This window comes from Suncus etruscus, chromosome 9, assembly GCF_024139225.1.
Source record: "Suncus etruscus isolate mSunEtr1 chromosome 9, mSunEtr1.pri.cur, whole genome shotgun sequence".
NCBI classification, from domain to species: domain Eukaryota; kingdom Metazoa; phylum Chordata; class Mammalia; order Eulipotyphla; family Soricidae; genus Suncus; species Suncus etruscus.
In genome coordinates, this window is record NC_064856.1 from 30,981,501 (window position 1) to 30,987,716 (window position 6,216).

Genomic DNA, 6,216 nt, shown 5'->3' on the forward strand with positions numbered 1-6,216 from the left:
TTTATGCAGGATTTCCAGCCACACCACACCAGGCGTGTTCAAGCAGCACAAGAGAGAGGTGCTCCCTTTCCCCCTCGCTAAATCAGAAGGAAAAACTAGCACCACAGACCAGAAGTGCAGCTCCCTGTCATGAAGAAAGCAACCCCAGTGAGTCTCTCAACTGGAACCTGAGCACCTCAACTAAGAGGGCACAGCCAGGGCACACAGATGAACACAGCTCACTTTTAATAGGGTTACACTTGAAGCCCCCTACAACTGGGGGCATATGGTCTTGGGAGCCCACCCAGGGCCTCACGTATGCTGGTCACATCCTCTATTGCTGAGCTACATCCCCGGTGGCTCAGATGATCCACTTGTCTAACAATTAAATAGCAAAAGAAGAGCTTAGGGACCAGAGAGACAGCACAGTGGGTAGGACATTTGTTTGCCTTGTACATAGTCAACATGGGTTCAATCTCCAGCATCACATATAGACTCCTGAGCCTACCAAGAGTGATGTTTTTGTTTTGGTTTGGTTTTTTGGGTCACACCCGGCAGCACTCAGAGGTTACTCCTGGCTCTATGCTCAGAAATCACTCCTGGCAGGCTCGGGGGACCATATGGGATGCCAGGATTCTAACCACCATCCTTCTGCATGCAAGGCAAACGCCTTACCTCCATGCTATCTCTCCAGCCCCATCCAAGAGTGATTTTTTTTGGGGGGGGGTCACATCTGGTGGTGCTCAGGGGTTACTCCTGGCTGTCTGCTCAGAAATAACTCCTGGCAGGCACGGGGGACCATGTGGGACACCGGGATTCGAACCAATTACCGTTGGTCCTGGATCGGCTGCTTGCAAGGCAAACGCCACTGTGCTATCTCTCCGGGCCCCAAGAGTGATTTCTAAACACAGAGCCAGGTGTAATGCCTATGTGCTGTTGTATGTGCCCCAAAAATCAAAAGAAGAGCTTAAATGCAAGTAAATGGGTGACCTGGAAAGTCACAACCCTCTGATAGTGGTTGGTTTCCATTAGTTTTGTGCTATGACACCCCCTGTCCCCCACCCCATTGATGCAATTGTCATCTGTATATCCTTGGAATATCATGGGTGCCCAGTAGGGCCCGTAGAGCCCCTGGTGTGCCCAGCTGGAGTTCGTCAGAGTGGAGAATTAAACTTTCATGTCATTCCTACCACACAAAGCAAAAGGAGCATCAGCCATTCTTGACCATTTTCTTTTTCCACTGCTATGGGCACGGACACCCTTTCTCCATCATAGGTTTCTCAGCCAAGTCCCCACCTGGGCCCCCATCTTGGCCCGAGCTGTTCAAGAAGCAAACAAGAGCATGAGAAATATTTTCCTCTCGTGCTTACTGGCTCGGGGAAACTGGAAAGGACCCACCTGGCTCCAGGGCTTGCTAAAAATAAAAGCTGTCCGACTTCCCTATAGCTCTGGCTGAGGCTTTCTTCTCTTGGTTCCAAGAGGCCGGTTCTATTGGAGTCTTGCATCTGCACAGTCAGAATGAAGGAGCAGAAGCCAGATGTGAAGGCGAGTGAATGGACGGGGCCGACAGGACATTCAACAGGCAGGAGGGGAAGTGTGTGGTGGACAACAGTCTCGGTTGGTGCGAGAGCCGAATGCAGTTGGCCTGTGTAGACAACACCTTGTCTCTACTGTCCCCACTTCCAACACTCGGGACAAAGGCAAGAGCTGGGCTCTTGGCCTGCTGCAAGGGGAGGAGGAAGTAGGAGGGTTCCTGGAGTGTGCAGCTCCTTGGGGGAGGGCTAAGGACAGTAGGAGTCTGACACATACAACACATTCATGCCAACTCACACTATCACACAAAGACCCACACTCACACACATTCACACACACATACACACACTTTTTCACTCACACACTTTCACACCTATGCACTCTCACACTATCACATAAACACAGTCACTCACACACACTCATGCACACATTATCACACACACACACACACACACACACCACTCATAGCTGGGCTAACAGACTATGGTATGCAGATGACAATATAATAGCCAACTCCCCCACCCCAGGGAGAGAGAGGATGTGTGTTTGTGTGTGAGTGTGTGTGTGTGCGTGCACAGATCGTTGGGTGTGGCATTCACACGTGCACACATTGATTCTTAGATTCACGAGTGCACACACTGATTCTTAGGTGTCGGGTTGACTGCACGGCTGTGAAAGGGGACAGGATTTAAACCACCGCTCACCACTAACACTCAAAGTTCCAATCCCCACACCCACCCCCAGTTTGCCTGGACCTTAAGAAATTATGCAAAAGTCCTACAGCAAAGAGAAGGTTGGTGCTTTGCTTGCTGGTCAACAGAGCCATATCTGCAGTTCCGAAGGCAAGTGACCAGGGAAGAAGCTGCCAGGAGAGCACAATTACACACTTCACCTGAAGCAGGAACCTTGTCTGCATCACTGAGACACAAAACAACATGTGGAGACTTGAGTGAACTGTTTTTTGTTTGTTTTTTGTTTGTTTTGTTTTTTGGGCCACACCCGGCGGTGCTCAGGGGATACTCCTCTCTGTCTGCTGAGAAATAGCTCCTGGCAGGCACGGGGGACCATATGGGACACCGGGATTCGAACCAACCACCTTCGGTCCTGGATCAGCTGCTTGCAAGGCAAACACCGCTGTGCTATCTCTCCGGGCCCGAGAGTGAACTGTTTGACCCTGAGCAGAGCATACAGATTTCCCTCTCCACTGGCTGCTCACCTGCTACTGACTGACTTATACTTGCCTTACATTTGGCCAGCTCCGGTTTGATACCCAACATCCCATATGGTTCCTTGAGCCCACCAAGAGTGAACCCTGAGTGCAGAGCCAAGAGTAAAAATCCTGAGCACTCCCAGATCTGACTCAAAACACACAAAAAAATTTAAAATAAAAATAAGAAGGAAAAATTAGGTGCCAGAGACATAGTACAGCAGGTAAGATACATGGATTAAACCCAGGCTCTATACCTGAAACCTCATAGGGTCCCCCAACTCTCCCCTCTAGAAGTGACTCCTGAGCACAGAGCCAGGAATAAGCCTTGAACACTACCAGATAAAGACACCCAAACAAACAAAAGTAAATAAAATGGAAAGAAAGAAATGAAGCTAGAATGGGGACAGAAGGAGTTCTGAACCTCCTGTTCCCTTTGTCCCGACTATACTTAGTTCTCTGCTCTCTGTACCACATTCCATATGATACTCTCAGTCTAAGAAGCTTCTTTTTAAATCAAGGTCATTTAGCCACCCATTTGCCAAAGTCCTGGAAATCTAACCACTGTCTTTCCCTTGGCCAACTTGTTCCCTCCACCCCCATGAGGGAGCCAGGCCAAAGCAAGAAGAGCTGGAAGACTCATCTCCTGCTCAGATTCCAGGACACCGGAGCACTAAGCTATTGGAGGTGCCACGGGGTTAGAAGCAGCAGGAAGGGACAAGGAGAAGAGACCAGCTGAAAGGCACACAGTGGGACACATCTTTGGCACTCCAAAAAGGATCTGGGGGCTCGGGGTGGGGATCTGTGCTTCCTGGAACAGTGGCCGAGGGCACTGCTCTGAGTGCCAACATCTGGCTTAAATCACAGCGCTCCGGCTAACCTGGGAGTGTGGCTGTGCTGGTGAGGGTTCATTAGGCTTTCTAGAAGTCAGGGTGGGGATGCACTGGGAGGTATAGCCTAGAACTCATCTCTCCAACATCAGGAATGCCTCTCTCCAAGTCCCCTTCACCCTAACCAAACTCTCCTTTGCCCTGTCTGTGCAGGGGTCCCAGGAACTGGAGGTGGGGAGCTCCTCCTATGAAAACCATGCCCTGGGCCAGCTCCCAAACACATCACCATGGGTGCCTTCAGCCTTTGGGGCTGGAGAGAGATTTCAGAGCTTTCCCCAGAGAAGCCCCAGTGAGAGCAGTGAGGACAGAATAAGAAAAGGGTAGATAGGGGCCGGTGAGGTGGCGCTAGAGGTAAGGTATCTGCCTTGCAAGCACTAGCCAAGGAAGGACCATGGTTCGATCCCCTGGCATCCCATATGGTCCCCCAAACCAAGCTCTTAGCCAGGAGTAGCACCTGAGCATCAAACGGGTGTGGCCCCGAAATCCAAAAAGAAGAAAAGGGTAGATAGAGTCCAGGGCAGAAACAAGGAAAGTGACATGACCCTCCATCTGGGACAGGATCAAAAATTGGAGAGTGGGAGTCCTGCCACAAGTTGTTTCCCTAAGAGCCAGGAACACCTCTGGCTTCCATGAGAACCCCAGGCTTGTAAGGCAGCAACGGATAGAGCTGTCCGGGATGGAATTTTCCAGAAGAGCAAAGGGTCCCCTCTGGGCCCCCCAAGTCTGTCCAGATGCCTGGAAGTTCCTACTTACTATGTCTTGCTGTGAACACCCCTGCTCTTGGCGAGTTCTTGAGTCTTTCTGGGACCAGGCAGACGAGGGGCACCAGGTGGCCAGGCTTTGTGCCCCTCATAACTAGCTGCCAACCTGCATGCAGGCTTATGTGCAAATACCCTGTGATGGCAAAAGGAATTAATCCTTGAACCCCACTCCCCTGAGGGGTCACTCAGAGCTCTGCTGGGCATTCTCCTCCCTGTGCAGAGTTGAGAAGGTGTGGACACCCCTAACGATTTGAAACAGATTTTTTTTTCAAAAAGGCAAAAATGGGGGCCAGAGAGATAGCATGGAGGTAAGGCATTTACCTTTCATGCCAAAGGTCAATGGTTCGAATTCTGGCGTCCCATATGGTCCCCTGAGCCTGCCAGGAGTGATTTCTGAGCACAGAGCCAGGAGTAACCCCTGAGCGCTGCCGGGTGTGACCCCCCCCCAAAAAAAGGCAAAAATGATGGGGCCGGAGAGATAGCATGGAGGTAGGACATTTGCCTTGCATGCAGAAGGACGGTGTTTCGAATTCCGGCATCCCATATGGTCCCCTGAGCCTGCCAGGAGTGATTTCTGAGCATAGAGTCAGAAGTAATCCCTGAGCGCTGCCGCGTGTGACTACCCCCCAAAAAAGGCAAAAATAAAACTAGAGCCATCCTTCACTTCACTAAGTCATCTGCCAGTCTCTGCCCTTTGGGGACTCCAGGAGCCACCACAGGGAGCCCTCAGTCCATCTGGTGCCCTGCTGCAGACAGGCAGTTCTCCCCCCCACCCCACCCCACCCCCCGACTCGCTGTCACAGAGGGAGGACTTGGTGGGCACAAACTGTTGTGGACACAAACTCAAAAGCTGATGCTGTGATCGCAGGCAACACAAACACTTCTCTTAAGCAGCCTTTTGTCCTGTGTGCAAGGAAGGTGAGACCAGCTGAGGAACTCTCGGGTGCCTCAACTTCACAAGTGACCATACTGAGCCTCTCAGTAGCGCCACAAAAGGGGGGATCAGAATCAGTGTGTCCCCTCCCCAACGAGAGCCTGTTCTCCATATGTTGGACCCATGGGCAAGAACATGCCCAGGGACACACAGTGCGTGCGATCTCGTCTCTCCATCTTCACCTCCTTGGAGCTCCCCAGGGCTCTAGCTTCAAGGTACCATCACCCTAAGCCCTCCTCTCCCCTCCCTGCAGAGCTTGGTCCAAGCACCCACCGTCCACACTCCGTCTGTCCGTCAGGGGTTCAGTCTCCGTGGTGTGGTGTCCCCTGGGCACTCACCATGAAGCAGGAAATGGGGTCACTCGGGTCGCTGTCCTCCTCTGCAACCCGGCGTGCTATCCACAGGCCAGCACGCTCAGCACAACTCAGAGACACGCCAGGGCTGGACCCGGGCCGAACGGACACTCACTCAGCCTGGCCCCTCGGAAACTCACTTCGTTGCAAGCCCAAAGCCGGATCTTCCAAGACCCGAACCCCTCTCTCGGGCTCTGCAGGGCTCTGATACGGCGACCCGTGGCCAGGGACCGGCTTATCTGCTGTCGGGGTGCAGGCGCTGCGGAGCCCGGGGCTGGGCGTCCAGGAAGCCGCTGGCCTGCCCGCCCAGCTCGGCCCCCCTGGCCCGGATGCGGCCGCTGCTCTGCACCGCGGCGATTGCCTGTCAGTGTCACTCTGCTCCGGCCGGCCGCCGCGACAGTTCCATGCTGGCCCCCCAGCAGGCGGGGCCCCCCGCCCGCAGGCCCCACCTCCACTCCCATCTTGGCAGGGGACTGGGCAGAGGCAGCTAATTGGAAGTCCGCACAGGCGGCGTTTGTGGGGAGTCCTGAACTCCCCGCGATTAATCACGGAGCGCGGG

General features: G+C 53.3%; 1 protein-coding gene across 1 annotated transcript in view; it reads right to left on the reverse strand.

Annotated features, from left to right (window-relative positions):
• Positions 1-5,660, reverse strand: part of RIPOR3 (RIPOR family member 3) — a 66,568-nt gene extending 60,908 nt beyond the window's left edge. Inside the window, exon 1 of the mRNA XM_049781365.1 lies at positions 5,643-5,660. The gene's annotated coding sequence lies outside the window, so the exon portion shown is untranslated. The remainder of the gene's footprint in view (positions 1-5,642) is intronic.
• Between the last annotated feature and the right edge of the window lie 556 nt (positions 5,661-6,216).